The sequence below is a fragment of the Manacus vitellinus genome, unplaced genomic scaffold (genome assembly GCF_001715985.3).
Source record: "Manacus vitellinus isolate BGI_N305 unplaced genomic scaffold, ASM171598v3 ctg7180002433340_pilon, whole genome shotgun sequence".
NCBI classification, from domain to species: domain Eukaryota; kingdom Metazoa; phylum Chordata; class Aves; order Passeriformes; family Pipridae; genus Manacus; species Manacus vitellinus.
Window position 1 is genome coordinate 77,711 of NW_021938467.1, and position 11,866 is coordinate 89,576.

At 60.4% G+C, this 11,866-nt stretch overlaps 1 long non-coding RNA gene and 1 pseudogene across 1 annotated transcript; one reads left to right on the plus strand and one right to left on the minus strand.

The window, feature by feature from the left end:
* Positions 1-1,296: 1,296 nt before the first annotated feature.
* LOC115307253 lies at positions 1,297-1,987 on the plus strand. The gene is made up of 3 exons (XR_003915633.1): positions 1,297-1,368; positions 1,467-1,505; positions 1,858-1,987. It is a non-coding gene; the product is annotated as an uncharacterized LOC115307253 (long non-coding RNA).
* Positions 1,988-7,301: 5,314 nt separating this feature from the next.
* On the minus strand, positions 7,302-9,770 carry LOC115307246 (annotated as a pseudogene).
* Positions 9,771-11,866: the final 2,096 nt, after the last annotated feature.

Below are 11,866 nucleotides of genomic sequence, written 5' to 3' on the forward strand. Positions count from 1 at the left end.
CATCTTGTGCTCATAAAAACCCCCAAAACACTAACATTAAGCCCAAAAACCCCTCCCAGAAATCCCTCTCTTTGCTCTCTGGGGTTAGGGGGGTCCCCCTGTCTGGCCTGATGACACTTCTGCCTGCATTGGGGGTCCCCCTTTTCCGGGCTGCCGGGGGTCCCGCGGCTCCAGGGGGTTCCCACTCGCCGGGGTCCCCTTTAGTGTTGCCAGGGGGGTCCCAGGGCTCACTTCTCCCCAGCTCTCGCCTCCGGGGCCGGGCCAGCCCTCCTCGTCTCGCCTCCCACCCTCGCCAAACCTCTTGGCGCTCATCGGCTCCCACCCGCCCTCAAGGCCCCCCTGCTCCTCTCCACACTCCAAGGCCTTCGCCCCCTCTCCGGGACCCCCGATAAGTGGCCCGGCGTCCCTCTCTGCTCCTTCCCCCTCCAGCATTCCGGGGGTCCCCAGCTCGCGGGATTCCCGCCTCTCCGCCTTCTCCCACTCCGCGGCTACCGGGTTTCCCCCCCGGCTCTCCGGGGGCCCCCAAACCGTCTCGCCCCCCCGCCATTGCGCAGGCCACGCCAGGACCTTTGGGCTGCTCGTTTCTTATGGGCTCCGTCGGCTCCTCCCTCGGCTGGGCCGCCGCTTTTGGCGGGTTCCTCCTCCAGGATCCGCGCCCCTGCAGCCCTTCCCCCCCTGGCCCAGGCCCCTTGGACCCCCCTTGGGCCCCCCTTGGGCCCCCCTTGCCCAATAAGTCTGATTATACAGACAAGCAATTGGTTTTAATCCACAAAACCCAAATGTAGAACCCAGCACTCTGGGGCATGAACAAAGTGCTGTTCCTTGGACCCCCCCAAAGTCCAACGGAAAGGGAGAGGGGAAAAAAAACCTACTAGTGAGAGAGCTGTTGCAGTCTGGTCAAAAGTGGGGATTGCAGTCCAGTTGAGGGTGGTGGTCTCAGGCTGGTTGAGAGCGGTGAGCTGCAGTCCTCCTCTGGATCCCACGAGTGCTAAAAAGGTTCCGAAACTCCAGGTTTATATATTCTCCAGTTCAGGCAGGAATGCCCAGTCCTCCCCTCACAGCGGGCAATTCCATAAAAGGATGCTTAGTTCTTCCCTCAGTGTGGGGAATTCCATAAAAGGCTATGAGGATGTTCAGTCCATAAAAGGCTATGAGGGTGCTCAGGACATCCCCCCCACCTCGCAGGCCTCTCCTGACAACAGTTCCTGGGAAAATGGCATGGAAGGCCATAGAATACACACTTTTGGGCTACACCCATCCAGTGAGGAATCGGTCCCAGCTGTTCTAACTAGGACACTGTGTCCGTCATCGCTGCCATCATCATCATCATCGGCCTCGTGGCAGTCGGTGTCTGGAAGCTCCGATCCGGTAACTCCCGGGATGGGGGTCGGGAAGGGGCACGGATCCGCCCGGCAGCATTCCGGGGATCCTGTGCCATGGGTGCTGATCCCACTTTCTTTCCATAGGGAAGAGGGAGGGGAATGGATACGACCCTGCGCCCACCAGTGAGTCCCAGCAGCGTGTGTGGATCCAGATCCTCTGTGCAGGGATCCCAGGATGGATGCCGGGATTCCAGAGGGGAATGGGGGCCTAATGGCTGGAGTGGGATTGGAAGGGGATTCCAGCTCAGGGCAGGATTCCAGAGTGGGATCAGGTGGAATTGTGGACTGGGATCAGGGCTGGATTCTGGAGTGGGATTGGGGTGGGAAGGATGAAGTGGGATTGGGGTGGGATGGACAGAGCAGGATCAGGTGGGATTCCAGGAGCAGTTCCTACTCTCCCTGGGCTCCACAGCCGGCTCCATCCCCTGGGATGGGAACAGGGACATGGTGACTCCTTTCCCCACTCTCATCCCAGCAGGAATCACGGCCTGAGCAATCCTGGAGCTGGATCCGCCCCTTCCCTCTCCCTGCGGAAAGGCAGGAGCTGCTGGCAGAGCTCATCCCGCTGCTCCCACCCACCCCGGCCCCCCTGCGGCTCTTCCCAATGGATCAACTTCTTACTTTTTCCCGTGTGAAACCCAGGACCGCAATTATTCCGGAGGCTTTAATTTGGGTGTGAAAATCTCCTGCTTTGGGCAATAAATCCTGGCTCCCTCCTCCGGCATCCGGCAGTTCCTCTGTGGGAACCAGGAATAGGAATGGGGACAGGGGGGAATGGGATGGCGACACTGGGGACAGGGATGGGGACACTGGGAGCAGGTTGGGGACAGCAGGTATGGGAATGGGAACTCCAGGAATGGGAATGGGGACATTGGGAGCAGGTTGGAGTCACCAGGAATGGGAATTGGGACACGGGGAATGGGAATGGGGACATGGGAGACCAGGATAGGGATAGTGGGGACAGGAACGGGGACCCTGGGAGCAGGTTGGCACAGCAGGAAGTGGGAATGGGGAGAGGGATGGGAACCCCAGGAATTGGAATGGGGAGAGGGCTGGGAACCCCAGGAATGGGAATGGGGAGAGGGATGGGAACGTGTCTCTCCAGGAGTTGGTTCAATACAAAGGTCGGTCCCTGGCTCGAGGCCACGGGAAGCCCCTTCTTTGGGAATGTCTGGGAAGCAGGTGTCAGAGGTTTGAAAAGAGGTGTTGGAATTGTTTCCCAGTGTCCCCCCCATTGCCATCTGTGTCTCCCGGGATGGGGTGGGTTGGAGCGGAGCCGCAGGCGCTGGGCAGGGGCAGTGGGGGGAGGGCGGCTCTCGGGGACACCGCGGTGGCCGCGGGGAGGGCGGGGGGTCCTTTGTTCGGGGGCTTTTGGGGTTTGTCCGGGACCGGACAGAGCGGGAGCTGATTTTGGCCACCTTGTTCTCCTTTCCTGAGAGGAAGTTTTTTCCCCACGAGACACCTCGTGGAGAGTGACCGAGAGAGAGAGAGAGAGCCCGACCCATCTGGGAGCGAGGTGTTCTGCTTTGGGGACTGCCCCTGGGAAAAGGGACTCCTTCACTGCTGGCTGCGAGCACACGGGGCTGCCAGAGCTTTGAACTGCCGGGACAGTTTCTCCCCCCACCTGGGGATTTGGGACTTTCTTTGGTTTCTTCTGAAAGTTTTTGGTTGCACCATTTGTTGTTTATTCAGATTTTGTTAATAAAAAGCTGTTTCTTTTCCTTTTCCACACTTCCACCTGAAGTCTCTTAATTTCTAAGTTGTAATCTTGTTTAACTAAAACCCAGTACAACCAGAAATGCCGGAAAAAAGGGGGATTGGGCATCCTGAGCCCCCCATCTCCCTCTTGTTTGGGGCAACTCTGAGCTCCGGGACAACTTGATCCTCTGTTTGAGGTTCCCCTGATCTGTGGGAGCCCTTGGGTGGCCGGTTTTGGGTTGACCTGAGCTTTGGGAGCCCTGGCTGGGCATTTTTGGGTTCACCTGAGCTCCCCCCTCCCCCGCAGCCCACGGACCTCCCGAACCCCCCAGGCCCGGGGCTGCCGCGGGGGCCCCCAACGGCCCTCAGCCAATCCCAAAGCGCCCACGCCGCCCGCGCCCAATCCCAGCGCGCCGCGCTGATGACTCATCAGTCGCCGGGAAGACGCCTCGAAAAAAGGGCCCCAACTGCGCCCTCAGCCAAGCCCAGCGCGCCCCAAATCCCCCAAACGGCGCCGCCCGGCTGGTTTTGGGCTGTCAGCAGCTGTCCGGCGCTGGGCATGGAGCGTGTGCGGGGAGCTGGGGCCGTGCTGGCGGTGCTGGTGGTGCTGGGAGCCCCCCCGGCTGCGGGCGAGGAGCTGTCGGGTGAGCGGGGGGGTGTGAAAGAGGGGAAGAAAAGAAGAAAAGAGGGGGTGGGAGCCCCAGAAGTGAGTGGGAGGGGGGTTGGAAGGCCCGGAGTGAGTGGGAGAGGGATGGGAGCGGGGTGGGAGCCCCAAAGTGAGGGCGGGAGTGTCTGGGAATTGTGGGAACGGTGGGAAAGGGGTGGGAGAGGGGGGAAAGCAGTGGGTGGGAGAACAGGCAGAGGGGTGCCATGGGGGTCCCTGGGTGTCCCTTGAGCCCTGAATCGGTTCCCTGGGGCTCTGTGGGGGTCGGATCCGCACTGGAGGTGGGTCCCTCAACCCCCCTGTCCATCCCCGGGGGCTGATGGGGGGTTCCCCCCCAGCCAAGAGCCGGTGCTGGGGCGTCCGTGGGGCAGAGGGGGGTGGGAAAGGGGGGTCCGGGGGTGTCCCCCTGAGCTCCCACCCTGCTGTGGGGGGGGATGGGGGATGATGGGGGAGGGACGGGGCACCCCCTGACCCGTGTCCTGCACACTCAGGGGTGTTCCAGTTTATGGCAAAGTCCGAGTGTCACTTCATCAATGGCACCGAGCGGGTGAGGTACATGGAGAGGCACATCTACAGCCGGGAGCAGTTCGTGCACTTCGACAGCATTTGGGGGTCTATGTGGGGGACACCCCACTTGGGGAGAAGATTGCCAGGGACTGGAACAGCAACCAGATCATGCGGGATTTTGTGCAAACATACTGCGGGTACAACTACGAGGTGTCCACCCTGTTCACTGTGAACCGCAGTGGTGAGCGTGGGGCAGAGCGGGTCCCCTCGGGCCCTGCCCCGGGAATGACCCTGGAACCCCTCAAACCCTCCCTGGGAATTACGCCAGACTCCTAAACCCTCCACATGCCTGTCCCGAGTCTTTTTTCCCTATCCTAGTTCTTCCCAGTCCATCCCAGTCTCTCCCAGTGCCCCCCCGCGTCTCCACCCCGCTGGGGCCACCGAGCTCACGCCCCTCAGCCAATCCCAGCGCGTCTCTCTGATGACGCTCCAGTTGCCAGGCAGACCCAAAACAAAGAGTTCCCTTCCAGTCCCGCTCGCTTCCTTCCCAGTCCAGACCAGTCACTCCCAGACCCTCTCACTCCATTCCCAGTCGTTCTCACTTCACTCCCACATCTCCCAACTCTCTCCCCAGTGCCCCCAAAGCCCATCCCCTTCTACCCCAGTCTATTCCCAGTCCATCCCACTGCCATCCCAGTCCCTATCAACGTCCTACAAGTCCTCTCCCCTCCCTCCCAGTGTCCCCCAGCTGAGCCCAGTGTCTCCCCCGTCCCTCCCAGTGCCCCCCAGCGTGTCCATCTCACTGGTGCCGTCGCTTTGGGATTGGCTGAGGGCCGTTGGGGGCCCCCGCGGCAGCCCCGGGGCTGGGGGGCTCGGGGGGGTCCGTGGGCTGTGGGGGAGGGGGGAGCTCAGGGCCCACCAAAAATGCCCAGCCAGGGCTCCCAAAGCTCACGGCAACCCAAAAACGCCCACCCAGGGCTATTTCAGCTCAGGAGAACCTTAAACAGAGGATAAAGTTGTCCCGGAGCTCAGTTTCCCAAAACAAGAGGGAGATGGGGGGCTGAGGGTGCCCAATCCTCCTTTTCCCGGGATTTTTGCTTGTACCCAAACCCTTCTTTTCCAGGACTTTTGGGGGCATTTCTCCGCATTTGGGGGGGGGTGTCTAGTAGTGCCCAAATAGCCCTTTGACCAACATTTTTGGGCTCTGGCATTGCTCAATACTTGGTGTTCCCAGGATTCTTGGGGTCTGAGGGTGCCCAAACCCCCTGTTCCTCATTTTTTTGGAGGCTGACGTTGCCCAACACCCCCCCTCCTTCCCAGAAATTATGGGATCTTGGTGTGCCCAAACCTCTCTTTTCTCACAATATTGGGGGTCTGTGTGTGCCAAATCCCTCCTGTTCCCGGGTTTTTCAGGGGCTGGCAGTGCTCAAAGCCACTTTTCCCAGGATTTTCAAAGTCTGGGAGTGCCAAAAGCCCATTTTTTCCTAATGTTGAGGGCCTGGACTTGCACAGTGTGAGGATTTTGAGAGGCTGGGTGTGACTAAACATCCCTTTCCCAAAGATTTTGTGGCTCTGTGGCTCTGTTCCCGAGATTTTGGGTGGGTTTAGAGTAACCAAACTTTCCTGTTTCCAGGATTTTTAGGGGGCTGGGAGTGTCCAACCCCTCCCTTCCAATATTTTGGGATCTGAAAGTGCCCATACCCCTCAGTTCCAGGGATCTGGGGGCTCTGGGTTTGCCCAAACCACCTTCATCCATGATTTTATGGGTCTGGGAGTGCCCAAACCCCTCTTTTTTCACAATTTTGGGTTTCTGGGAGAACCTAAACCTCCCTTCTCCAGGATTTTTTGGGGCTGGGAGACCTAAAACGCACATTCCTGGGTTATTGGGAGGCTGACATTGCCCAAACCCCCCTGTTCCAAGGATTTTCGGAGTCTGGGTGTGTCCCAGCCCCCCGTTCCCCGGTTTTTGAGGGGCTCACCTGTCCCAAACACCTCTGTTCCTAGGATTTTGTGGGTCCCAGTGTGCCCAGACCCCCATGTTCCCAGGATTTCTGGAGTCTGGGAGTGTCCAACCCCTCTTTTCCAATATTTTGTGCTCTGGGAGTGCCCTAACCCCCTGTCCTTTGGATTTTTAGGGTCTAGGAGAGCCAATACCCCCGTGTTCTCAAGATTTTAGGGGTCTGAATGTTCCCCACCCCCCTGTTCCCATGTTTTTCAGACACTGATGGTGCCCAAATCCCTCTTTTCCAAGACTAGAGGAGCCGAGAGTGATCAAAACCCCTGTTCCTGGGATTCTGGGACTCTGAGTATGCCCAAACCCCCCCTTTCTCACAATTTTGCAGGTCTGGGAGAAACAAAATCCCTTTTTTCAAGGATATTTGGGGGCTGAGAGAGTTCAAACCCATCTCTTCTTGGGGTTATTGAGAGGTTGACATTGCCCAAACCCCAAGTTCCCAGGTTTTTCGGGCTCTGAATGTTTCCAAGCCCCCTTTTCCTGGGTATCTGGGAGGCTGACATGTCCCAAAGCCCCCTGTTCCCAGGATTTTGTCACCCTGATTGTGCCCAAACCCCCAGTTCCTGGGATTTTGATGGAGTCTGGGTGTGTACAAGCCCCTCTTTTCCAAGATTTTTGGGTCTGGAAGTGCCCCAACCACCCTGTCCTTGGGATTTTTAGGGTCTAGGAGAGCCCAGATCCCCATGTTTCTAGGAGTATGAATGTTCCCAACCTCCCTATTCCTGGGCTTTTCAGACACTGATGGTGCCCAAACTCCTCTTTTCCAAGATTTGAGGAGCTGAAAGTGCCCAAATCCCCTGTTCCCCAGATTTTTGAGCTCTAGATGTGCCCAAACCACCTTTCTCCAGGGTTCTTTTTGTCTGGGAGTGCCCAAACTGCCCGTTCCTGGGATTTTCACAGCCCCTCCAGTTCTCACCAATAATCAGGACTGCAGAGAACCGGGAAGCTTTACTGGGATCACTGGGAGCAGCCAGCTGAGGTTTGAATACAAACAAAAGCAGGGCTGGGGACACACACGACCCCCGCAAAGTGTGGGTGGGGCTGGACTGGGGGGTCCTGGCTGGGCCCGAGGCCACGGGGAGGGGCTGCGGCCGCCGGCGGCTCAGGAGCTCTGTGGGGAGAGAAAAGGGGGTGAGAGCAAAGGGGCTGGGGGGGAAGAGAGGACCCAGAGGCTGTGGGAGAGCAAGGGGGGGGCCACGACCCCCATTTGGGGACCCCCCTTTACCTTCTCCCGCAGGTAGAAGCCGAGCCCCAGCGCCAGGAAGACCAAGCCCAAGACGAAACCCCCGACCCCCACCAGGATCTTGCTGCGGACGGTGTCCGGTGGCATCTCTGGGGGGAGTCGGGGGGTCAGCACCCCCAAAACCTCCTCCCACGCACCCCCCGGCACCCCACAGAGCCCGGCCCGCTCTCCCCCAGCCCACCCGGGGGTCCCTCCGACCTCCTGCCAGTCCCTTCCCAGCCCCTGCAGGGATCCCACCCAGCCCCTCTCAGACCCTTTAGGACCCTCCAACCCCCCTCCCATCACCCCCAGCACCCACCAAACTCCCTCCCAGTCACCCCCAGTTGCCCCCCCGGTGCTGGGGGGGCCGGGCCGTACCCCAGTGCCGGCTGAGGGGGTGCTCCAGGCTGACGTGCTCCACCTGGCAGCTGTAGGTGACCCCGTGCCGGGGGGGGATTTCCAGCATCACCAGCACCTGGCAGCTCCAGTCCCCGTTGGGGACCACGTCGGTGGCCACCACGTGCTCCGGCAGCTCCTGCCCATCCTGGAACCACCTCACCTGCACCGGCGCAGGGTAGAAATCCATCCCGGAGCAGAGCAGGCGGCCGGGGCCGGGCTGGGAGCTCGACGGCACCAGCGAGATGGACACGCTGGGGGGCACTGGGAGGGACGGGGGAGACACTGGGCTGAGCTGGGGGGCACTGGGAGGGAGGGGAGAGGGCTTGGAGGACATTGGTAGGGATTTGGATGGCCTTGGGAGGGTCTGGGAATAGACTGAGGTAGAAGGGGCTGGATTGGGGGGACACTGGTGAGAGAGTTGAGAAATGTGGGAGTGAAGTGAGAACGACTGGGAATGGAGTGAGAGGGTCTGGGAGTGGATCGAGAGGGTCTGGGAATGGAGTGAGATGGACTGGGAATGACTGGGCTGGACTGGGAAGGAACTGAGCGGGACTGGGAGGAAACTCTTTGTTTTGGGTCTGCCTGGCAACTGGAGCGTCATCAGAGAGACGCGCTGGGATTGGCTGAGGGGCGTGAGCTCGGTGGCCCCAGCGGGGTGGAGATGCGGGGGGGCACTGGGAGAGACTGGGATTGACTGGGGTGGACTGGAGAGCACTGGAGGGTACTGGGATGGACTGAGATGGACTGGGAAGAACTGGGATAGGGCAAAAGGACTCGAGAGAGGCGCATGGGGGGCTGAGGGGTCTGGCGTAATTCCCAGGGAGGGTTTGAGGGGTTCCAGGGTCATTCCCGGGGCTGGGCCCGAGGGGACCCGCTCTGCCCCACGCTCACCTCTGCGGTTCACCAGGAACGGGGTGGACACCTCGTAGTTGTACCCGCAGTATGTTTGCACAGAATCCCACATGATCTCCATCCATACCTGGTTGCTGTTCCAGTCCCTGGCAATCTTCTCCCCACGCGGGGTGTCCCCCACATAGACCCCCAAACGCTGTCGAAGTGCATGTACTGCTCCCGGTTGTAGATGTACCTCAGCACGTACCTCACCCACTTGGTGCTGTTGATGACATGACACTCGGACTTTACCATAAACTGGAACACCCCTGTGTGTGCAGGACACGGGTCAGGGGGTGCCCCGTCCCTCCCCCACTACCCATAATCCTCCAGCCCCCCACAGCAGGCTGGCAGCTCAGGGGGCCACCCCGGACCCCCCTTTCCCACCCCCCTCTGCCCCATGGACACCCCAGCACCGGCTCTTGGCAGGGGAGGAACCCCCCCATCAGCTCCCCGGGGATGGACAGGGGGGCTGGGGATCCCCCCACTGCCGATCCGATCCCCCCAGAGCCCCAGGGAACCGCTCCAGGGATCAAGGAAAACCCGGGGACCCCCAGGGCACCCCTCTGCCTGCTCTCCCACACCCCCTTGCCCCCCTCTCCCACCCCTTTCCGACCGGCCCCAAAATCCCCAGACCCCCCGCACTCACTTTGGGGCTCCCACCACCCTCCCACTCACTGTAGGCCTTCTGACCCCCCTCCCACTCACTTTTGGGGCTCCCAACCCCTCTTCTCTCCCCTCTTTCCCCCCCTTTCCCACCTGACACCCTTCCCGCCCCCCCAACTCACCCGACAGCTCCTCGCCCACAGCCGGGGGGGCTCCCAGCACCACCAGCACCGCCAGCACGGCCCCAGCTCCCCGCACACGCTCCATGCCCAGCGCCGGACAGCTGCTGACAGCCCAAAACCAGCCGGGCGGCGCCGTTTTGGGGGGTTTGGGGCGCGCTGGGCTTGGCTGAGGGCGCAGTTGGGGCCCTTTTTTCGAGGCGTCTTCCCGGCGACTGATGAGTCATCAGCGCGGCGCGCTGGGATTGGGCGCGGGTGGCGTGGGCGCTTTGGGATTGGCTGAGGGCCGTTGGGGGCCCCCGCGGCAGCCCCGGGGCTTGGGCGTTCGGGGGGGGTCCGTGGGCTTAGAACAACTTAGAAATTAAGACACTTCAGGTGGAAGTGTGGAAAAGGAAAAGAAACAGCTTTTTATTAACAAAATCTGAATAAACAACAAATGGTGCAACCAAAAACTTTCAGAAGAAACCAAAGAAAGTCCCAAATCCCCAGGTGGGGGGAGAAACTGTCCCGGCAGTTCAAAGCTCTGGCAGCCCCGTGTGCTCGCAGCCAGCAGTGAAGGAGTCCCTTTTCCCAGGGGCAGTCCCCAAAGCAGAACACCTCGCTCCCAGATGGGTCGGGCTCTCTCTCTCTCTCTTTCTCTCTCTCTCTCTCGGTCGCTCTCCACGAGGTGTCCCGGGAGGAAAAAACTTCCTCTCAGGAAAAGAGAACAAGGTGGCCAAAATCAGCTCCCGCTCTGTCCGGTCCCGGACAAACCCCAAAAGCCCCCGAACAAAGGACCCCCCGCCCTCCCCGCGGCCACCGCGGTGTCCCCGAGAGCCGCCCTCCCCCCACTGCCCCTGCCCAGCGCCTGCGGCTCCGCTCCAACCCACCCCATCCCGGGAGACACAGATGGCAATGGGGGGGACACTGGGAAACAATTCCAACACCTCTTTTCAAACCTCTGACACCTGCTTCCCAGACATTCCCAAAGAAGGGGCTTCCCGTGGCCTCGAGCCAGGGACCGACCTTTGTATTGAACCAACTCCTGGAGAGACACGTTCCCATCCCTCTCCCCATTCCCATTCCTGGGGTTCCCAGCCCTCTCCCCATTCCAATTCCTGGGGTTCCCATCCCTCTCCCCATTCCCACTTCCTGCTGTGCCAACCTGCTCCCAGGGTCCCCGTTCCTGTCCCCACTATCCCTATCCTGGTCTCCCATGTCCCCATTCCCATTCCCCGTGTCCCAATTCCCATTCCTGGTGACTCCAACCTGCTCCCAATGTCCCCATTCCCATTCCTGGAGTTCCCATTCCCATACCTGCTGTCCCCAACCTGCTCCCAGTGTCCCCATCCCTGTCCCCAGTGTCGCCATCCCATTCCCCCCTGTCCCCATTCCTATTCCTGGTTCCCACAGAGGAACTGCCGGATGCCGGAGGAGGGAGCCAGGATTTATTGCCCAAAGCAGGAGATTTTCACACCCAAATTAAAGCCTCCGGAATAATTGCGGTCCTGGGTTTCACACGGGAAAAAGTAAGAAGTTGATCCATTGGGAAGAGCCGCAGGGGGGCCGGGGTGGGTGGGAGCAGCGGGATGAGCTCTGCCAGCAGCTCCTGCCTTTCCGCAGGGAGAGGGAAGGGGTGGATCCAGCTCCGGGATTGCTCAGGCCGTGATTCCTGCTGGGATGAGAGTGGGGAAAGGAGTCACCATGTCCCTGTTCCCATCCCAGGGGATGGAGCCGGCTGTGGAGTCCAGGGAGAGTAGGAACTGTTCTGGAATCCCACCTGATCCTGCTCTGTCCATCCCACCCCAATCCCACTTCATCCTTCCCACCCCAATCCCACTCCAGAATCCAGTCCTGATCCCAGTCCACAATTCCACCCGATCCCACTCTGGAATCCTGCCCTGAGCTGGAATCCCCTTCCAATCCCACTCCAGCCATTAGGCCCCCATTCCCCTCTGGAATCCCGGCCTCCATCCTGGGATCCCTGCCCAGAGGATCTGGATCCACACCCGCTGCTGGGACTCACTGGTGGGCGCGGGGTCGTATCCATTCCCCTCCCTCTTCCCTATGGAAAGAAAGCGGGATCAGCACCCATGGCACAGGATCCCTGGAATGCTGCCGGGCGGATCCGTGCCCCTTCCCGACCCCCATCCCGGGAGTTACCGTATCGGAGCTTCCAGACACCGACTCCCAGGAGGCCGATGATGATGATGATGGCAGCGATGACTGACACAGTGTCCTAGTTAGAACAGCTGGGACCGATTCCTCACTGGATGGGTGTAGCCCAAAACTGTGGATTCTCTGGCCTTCCATGCCATTTTCCCA